The sequence below is a fragment of the Hordeum vulgare genome, chromosome 7H, assembly GCF_904849725.1.
Source record: "Hordeum vulgare subsp. vulgare chromosome 7H, MorexV3_pseudomolecules_assembly, whole genome shotgun sequence".
Lineage (NCBI taxonomy): Eukaryota > Viridiplantae > Streptophyta > Magnoliopsida > Poales > Poaceae > Hordeum > Hordeum vulgare.
In genome coordinates, this window is record NC_058524.1 from 476,626,062 (window position 1) to 476,634,924 (window position 8,863).

Sequence of the window (8,863 nt, forward strand, 5' to 3'; positions counted from 1 at the left end):
CAGATATTATCAACGAAACACAAAGTGCATTTGTGCCTGATAGGATCATCACACACAATGTTATTGTTGCTTATGAATGTCTACATACAATGAAGAAAGGAAAAAAAGCTAAGCATGGGACTTGCGCCGTCAAACTTGACATGCATAAGGCCTATGACCGTGTTGAGTCGGTGTTCTTACACGCAATATTGGCAAAACTTGGTTTTGTTCAACAATGGATTTAGTTGATCATGCATTGCGTTACATCAGTGCAGTACAAAGTGAAATTTAATTCTAATGAGACACTCCCATTTAAACCTCAAGAGGCTTACGGCAGGGGGATCCACTGTCCCCATATTTATTCCTCCTCTGTGTGGAAGGTATTTCATCGTTAATTGAACATGAAAAGGCCCATGGCAGATTATTGGGAGTCCACGTGTGTAAAGATTCCCCTAAAGTCTCGCATGTGTTGTTTGCTGACGATTCTTTAATTTTAATGAGGGTAGATTTAACAAACGCCGTGTGGAGGTCCAAACACGCAGGTGGACGTGAAGGCAGAGGTGTGTCAAATTCTGGACATTTTTACAGAGTCTTTGTCAGACAAATATTTGGGCTTACCCTCAATGATAGGGGTTGATTGTACGGACTGTTTTTGGCATCTTATAGAGAGAATTCAGAAAATAGTGAATGGCTGGAAAGATAGAACATTATCTTTTGAAGGAAAGGAAGTCCTGATCAAAGCGGTGGCCCAAGTCATCCCTACATATGCGATGAGTGTGTTTAAATTCCCAGATTTTTTTAAGGGAATCATTGATGCAATGTCGCAATATTGGTGGGGTGACGATGACAACCACAAACGTATGCATTGGTTCGCGTGGTGGAAAATGTGTATCTCGAAGGAGAAAGGCGGTATGGGATTTTTTGACGTTCATAGTTTCAATCTGGCGATGCTAGCAAAACAATGTTGGAGATTGATCGAAAATTATGACTCTTTGTGCGCTAGAGTGATGTAGCAAGATACTGCCCCTAGGGGATATTCTAAACAATACAATTAAGAAAGGGTCTTCATTTGTTTGGAAAAGCATTTATGCGGGAATTCAAACTTTTAAGAAAGGATGCATAGGGAGAGTTGGAGATGGTATGAAAATAAACATATGGGATGATTGTTGGATACCAAAAAGCCCTTCTCGGAAAGTTATCACATTCCGCAGAAATGGTGTCTTGAGGCTTGTGGATGAGCTTATAGATCTCATCACTGGTAATTGGGATGAATTGTTAATTCATGAAATTTTTTGGCACATTGATGCAGAGCGAATATTGCAGAACCCGTTACCACACCATGCGATAGATGATTTTGTTGCATGGTAGTTTATGAGGAGTGGTGTATTCAGTATACATTCAGCTAACTATAAAGAATGGGAAGAACAATTTGGGTCCAAAGTTGATACTAATGGAGGACAAACCAGTAATCTGAACCATCTTGTGTGGAAGAAGCTTTGGAGTTTGAAGTTGTCGGGAAAGGTTAAAATCTTCGTATGGAGATGTTTACATAATGCAATTACATTCCTGAGCACTTTGGCAAATCTTCACATCCCAACTAGTGACTAGTGCCCTGTGTGCCAAGGTGCAGCGGAAGATTCACCACACGTGCTATTCACTTGTAGACGTGTAAAGTTGATCTGGAGAGCGCTTGGTATGCATTAAATGATAGAGGATGCGACCCTAGTAGGTCGTTCTGGTGCAGCATACTGGAATTCCTTCTATGTGATAGAAAGTTCCAGGAGCCATATGGTGGAGAAGTGGATTTTTGTGTAATTTTTGTCGTAACTTGCTGGTACGTGTGGTGGCAAAGAAGAGAGTTGATCCGGGGAGAACAAGTGCAGAATCCGTCTCAAAGTGCTATGGATGTCCATGTATTGGCATTAAACTTTGTACATTCAGCAAAACAGCCTACTACTTCCACTCAGCTGAACGAATGGAAGAGGCCTTTGTCAGATTTCCAAGCTCTAAATGCCGATGCTTCTTTCATGGATGCTGGTTGGAGCGCTTGTGGAGCTGTGGTTCGTGACAATTATGGGGGATTCATCGGTGCATGTACATCAATTATGGAATTTGTTTCAGATGTGGTGACGGCAGAAGCAGAAGCAATGAGGTAGGGTTTGCTTTTTATCCGTAGGTTGGGGTGTACTAAAGTGGATATCCAAACGGATAACCTCATCGTGGCAAAAGCATTGAACTGGAATGAAGGCTACTCCTTAGTAGCAACACCTATCCTTAATGAGTGCCGTAGTCTACTGTTTGATTTCAGAAAGGTTTATATTGAACACAGTAATAGGGAGTCTAATATAGTTGTCCATGAGCTAGCTAGTTTCGGGAGGAATAATCCACCATTTGTTTGGTTGGATACCCCTCCTAGTTTTATTCTTAAGTTCCTAGAGGATGATAATTTAATTTAACAAAGCTAGCCATGAAGGCCTTTGTGTTAAAAATAAGTATGTAGCAACAAGATGCATTAGATAAAGATAATAAATATTACCGCGTACTGTTTGGAGACCGAAGTATCATAGCTCGGGTACGTTCCGACGTAGCAGGGGCAGATATCTCGTCTCGCTGGGAGTGTTGAACGATGCATAACCATGTCCCACTCTTGTACCAATGCAAATAGTTATTGAATGCACGGAGATCAAACCTGGCATCCTCGTGCCAGTGACGTGTCATCGGCTCGTTGCACTATCTTATTGTGTAATGTGTTGGTGAAGCCTCTGGAGTCACTGAGTTTGTGTCCTTCTAATCCGCTTCCTTGTGATCCTACAATTGCAATGTGTGTTCAACAATTAACTAGTGTTTTAATGTGAACAACTGCGAAAGACAAGGCAACATTGAATAGGTATACAATACCTGTAGACTACTCCTGGGAGCAGGTTCTCTGTATGGGGGGGCTCGACCATGTGCCGAAGATCAAATTGCCTCATAACCTTGTGTTGCGCCATCTCCTCGTCGAATACATCAAAGAAGAACTTCGATTTCGTCATCGAGTAACCCCGATCTCTTATGGATAACTCAGAAATATGGTCGGGTATCTCGCATCTATGGTTGCTTGCGTGTACGGCTGCCAGATCACACCAGTGTACATATCGAACTGCTTGTTTAATGTCATGTAGGCTTGGCTAGTATGATCACTAGCATATTGTGTGTGCGCAAAACAAACATGAATTTCTGCGTGTCTAGCACATAGCAAAAGTAGGCATGTTGATGTGTTCAACATCGAACATGTCCTACACAGGGAAACCCTCCTCGACATCTATCTTCGGTCATCCTATAGAGAACTTCTCCCACGACCACCGCAGTAAAAATAGAGGACATCCAAGAAAGGCCGACTTCGGCGTTGCAAGCTGGCAACCATTGCACATACCTTGGTATGTAGCCGCTAAGACCGTTGAATCCCAACTCCTCAGTGTGATATGATTCGACATCTCAGCTCTTGTGATCTCTAGTGCAATAGGGATGTAGAGCGCGCTTATAGTGGTGACATTGTTCTCTGTGAAGATCTCCTTCCCGAGAAGCCAGAGTAGGTACGCCTCTAGTCTGCGAGTGATCTCTCTCGCATTCATAGGGGCTTATGGATACCCGGGAAATTCTAGATATGTATTGTGTAAAGAGAATGTATTAGTGAATAACAACTATATTTGTAAAGCCAAATGCGTGAAAAATGAAAGATACACGACAGGGGAACTAACCCTGAAATGGAGTAACCAATCATACTTAGGTCCACAAGGCTCCGAAGCAAGAGCCCAAGCACCGTCATAAACACCCTGGTAATGTTTTGAAATATCTACCTCCCAACTAGTCATTGCCTCCAATGGTCTTACGACATGACCCGCCAATGGTAACCCCAGTAGCACCAAGACATCCTTTAGAGTAGGAACCATCTCTCCCCAATGGAAGTGGAACATGTGGATCTCAGGCCTCAGTCGGTCCACTAAGCAGGTGAGCTAAAACGAGTCGATGGTGATGTGTGTGGGGGTCTCAGTGGCCTCAACCAAACGCGTGAAAGGTAGACCAACCCATTTCAACCTGCATATCAGAAAGCATAAAAATTCAGTTCGCGTGTCCCATTAATATACATGCATGAAATAAATAAATAAAACAAGTACCTCTGAACCCAATCCGGGTGTATCCTCCAATCCACCTTAGAAGTGTGAGTGATGAGGGGTTCGAGCTTGCGCTCACGTAATATCGCAGCACGATGCTTATTATTATTTTCCAGATTAAGAAACCACATTCCCCCCATTCCTACAATAGTGAACGCACTAAATACAAATTTATAACTTAGTGGACACATTTAATACAAATTTAAAACATAGTGCCACACTTAATACAATGTAAAAGATAGTGTCACACTTAATACATATTTAAAACATAGTGCCACACTTAGTACAAAATTAAAAGATAGTGTGATACCTAATACAAATTTAAAACATAGTGTGAGACTTAATGCAAATTTAAAACATAGTGCCACACTTAATACAAAATAAAATATAGTGCCACACTTAATACAGATTTAAAACATAGTCTCACATTTAGTACAAATCAAAAGAGAATACCACACTTAATACAAATTTAAAACATAGCCTAGCTTCTTCCTCTTGCCCCCCCTCTTCCTCCTCTTAGTCCCCGGCTGCCTCGTCCACACCCAGTGCCCCTGGCAGTGATGGAAGTGGGACAATCGGAGTCCCTATGGATAAATTGATTGCATAGAATGCATTGCGTAGTGTGCCCTCCGGCATCAGTTTCATCCATATCATTTGGGATGCGCTGACACTTCCGTCTACCTCTACTTTTACGCATATTCTTGGGGTGTGGAATGTACTGCCTTTCAACAGAGTTAACGGTATTTAAGTTACCCATTGATCGAAAACCAAGCAGCTCACATGTCCAGGCATTGAGGACAGACTCTTTTAGAAATTCTGAAGACACAAACAAGATTGCGTCCAGTCCTAGTTGCCCGTAAGCAGCAAGTACATGCGAGCAAGGTAGGTAAAGCAACTTCGGTTTGTTGCATGTGCACTCATGCGTTGGTCAGACTTCGTTCCCAATTTTCACCTCATGCGTCCTCATCTCATTGGCACATCCGAATTTTTTGTTAGCTAAGAGGACCTCAAACCTTGTCTCTTGATTTCCAATGGCGATAATAGTGTGTGACTGGGCTTTTTCTATCTTTTCATCCATGTACTTCATAACCCTTTCACAGTAATATGTGTTCGGGTTGTTAGTGACATGCAGGTCAAAGCTTTGACGTCTATCTTTGAAATACTTCACCGTGCCATAAAAAATTCCCTCAACGATGATTGTAAGTGGCAAAGCCTTGTTTTCTCAGAGGACAAAGTTATATATTTCAGCGAGGTTGGTAGTCATGACACCATACCTTGCTTCATGTGTGTCATGCAGTAAATACCACCTCTCGAGAGGCTTATGCGCTATCCACGAGTCGAGTAGCTGGCTATGACGTGGTATGGCCAATGGTCGGCCTCCATGTGGCCGAGTGGCCACTAATTGGCTTCCGCATGTACGACTGGGTCTTGTCTTCGGCAAAGACGACTACGACCAGTCGGCTTTCCAGTGGCCGATGATGTACTTTTTCTTAAAAAAATTAAAGCGCGTAATATTTGGCTAATTTGATAAAAAATGTATTATTTAAGAAAAAACTAACCGCTAATGAGCTAGCCCATTTATAGTTTACCCTTCAACAAGCAGTCCTTATGTCTCGCATAATGCGAGGTATAGCTCTCGCCCTGAAGTATTTGCATATACGGATCTAGTATTGTTCTTGGCGTCATGAACTACACCTTGACAGCCCGATGCCACTAGGAATGGTCAAGCATCATCAAAAAGATTTTGGAAACATCTACGAATTTTCAGCAATGTACCTTCATCTTCGAAGGGATATAGTCGAATTTCAAGACACGTAGCATTGTTGAACATGCTTTAGGTTTGGATGTCGGACGCCATGTGTGGTTCATAAACATGCTAGACTTACATTGTATTCTAGAAACTTGATTACTTAATAAAGCAAAATATGTTTTTTTGAGAAAAATAAAAATATGTTTAGACTAAAAAAAGCTCTCACCCTGACATTCCAGGGGAGGGAGGGCTCTTTTCCTTTACTGTGTGTGCTCATGGGCTGGCCCGATTATAGCTAACCCTCCAGCGGGGGATCCTTCCTTATCGAATAATGCGATATACTCCCTCCATTCTTAAATATAAGTTTTTTTAGAGGTTTCAGTAGATGACTACATACCGATGTATATAGATAAATTTTAGAGTACAGGTTCACTCTATTCGCTCCATATGTAGACCTTTATTGATTTTTTGAAAAATACATATATTTAGGAACAGAGGAAGTATAGTTCCTGCTCCGTAATAGCCCGAAGGAGCCCGTATGTCTAACATTTTTGATCAGTACTAGCCTGAAGGGCCCCTTCCCATGCTCGCGTTTGCGCTACCCAACTACAGTGCCACTGCGCCTTCTGCCGGTAACCCCGATCTCTTGTGCATAGCTTAGAAATATCGCCGGGTATCCGGCATCTATGGATGCTTGCGTGTACAGCTGCCAGATCCCCCTAGTGTACGTATCGAATTGCTCGTTTAATGTCATATAGGATCGCCTAGTCTGGTCACTAGCATAGTGTGTCTGCGCAAAAGAAAAGTGAGTTTCACCCATAGTGTACACAAAGAAGATGCATTAGATTATAACACGAAACATACATTGCAACGTGTCTAGCATATACCGAAAGTAGGCATGTCGATGTGTTCAACATTGAACATGTCCTTGATGACCAACAAGTATAGGGGATCTATCATAGTCCTTTCGATAAGTAAGAGCGTCGAACCCAACGAGGAGAAGAAGGAAATGACAAGCGGGTTTCAGTAAGGTATTCTGTGCAAGCACGTAAATTATCGATAACAAATAGTTTTGTGATAAGGTAATTCGTAATGGGTAGCAAGTAACAAATGTAACAAAGGTGCAACAAGGTGGCCCACACCTTTTTGTAGCAAAGGACAAGTATGGAAAACTCTTATATAAAGCAAAGTGCTCCCGAGGACACATGGGAATTTCTGTCAAGCTAGTTTTCATCATGCTTATATGATTCACATTCGTTACTTTGATAATTTGATATGTGGGTGGACAGTTGCTTGGGTGCTGCCCTTACTTGGACAAACCTCCCACTTATAATTAACCTCTCTCGCAAGCATCCACAACTACGAAAAAAGAATTAAGACAAATCTAACCATAGCATGAAACATATGGATCCAAATCAGCCTCTTACGAAGCAACACATAAACTAGGGTTTAAGCTTCTATCACTCTAGCAACCCATCACCTACTTATTAGTTCCCAATGCCTTACCCTAGGCCCAATTAATGGTGAAGTGTCATGTAGTCGACGTTCACATAACACCACTAGGGGAGAGACAACATACATCTCATCAAAATATCGAACGAATACGAAATTCACATGATTTCTTATAACAAGACTTATCCCATGTCCCGAGGAACAAACGTAATTATTCACAAAGCATATTCATGTTCATAATCAAAGGAGTATTAATGATCATTAAGGATCTAAACATATGATCTTCCACCAAGTAAACCAACTAGCATAAACTACAAAGAGTAATCAACACTACTAGCAACCCCCAGGTACCAATCTGAGGTTTTGAGACAAAGATCAGATACAAGAGATGAACTAGGGTTTGGAGAGGAGATGGTGCTGATGAAGATGTGGATGGAGATTGACCCCCTCTCGATGAGAGGATCGTTGGTGGTGATGATTGATATGTCTCCAACGTATCTATACTTTTTTATTCCATGCTATTATATTATCTGTTTTGGATGTTTTCTATGCATTTATATGTTATTTTATATTATTTTTGGTACTAACCTATTAATCTAGAGCCTAGTGTCAGTTTCTGTTTTCCATGTTTTCTAGTATTGCAGATAAGGAATATTTAACACGGTCCAAACGGAACAAAATCTCCGGAAATATTTTTCTTGGACCAGAAGACACCGAGCACACTTGGAGTAGGGGGCAGGGCATGTGCCGGGAGGCCACAAGCCTGCAGGGTGCATCTTCGGGGTGGGGGGGGGGGGGTGGTCACGTCCCCTGGCTCATGGGCCCCTGCAGTTCTCCTAACCCTATTATTTGGCCTATAAATTCCCAAATATTCCCATATCGCCAAGAAGAGCCACGAAAATACTTTTACGCCCCCGAGAGCCTCTGTTCTCGTGAGATCCAATCTAGGAGCCTTTTCTGGTAATCTGCCGGAGAGGGAATTGATCACGGAGGGCATCTACATCAACTCCATTGCCCCTCCGATGGTGTGTGAGTAGTTCACCACAGACCTACGGGTCCATAGCTAGTAGCTAGATGACTTCTTCTCTCTCTTTGATTTTCAATACCATGTTCTTCATGATCTTCATGGAGATCTATCCGATGTAATACTCTTTTGTGGTGCATTTGTCGAGATCCGATGAATTGTGAGTTTATGTTCAGATTATCTATGAATATTAATTGAGTCTCTTCTGAATTCTTATATGCATGATTTCATATCTTTTCAAGTCTCTTCGAATTATTGGTTTGGTTTGGCCAACTAGATTGATAATTCTTGCAATGGGAGAAGTGCTTAGTTTTGGGTTCAATCTTGCGGTGTCCTCACCCAGTGACATAGTAGGGGTAGCGAGGCACGTATTGTATTGTTGCCATCAAGGATAAAAAGATGGGGTTTTCATAATATTGCTTGAGTTTATCCCTCTACATCATGTCATCTTACTTAATGCGTTACTCTGTTCTTCATGAACTTAATACTCTAGATGCAGGCAGGAGT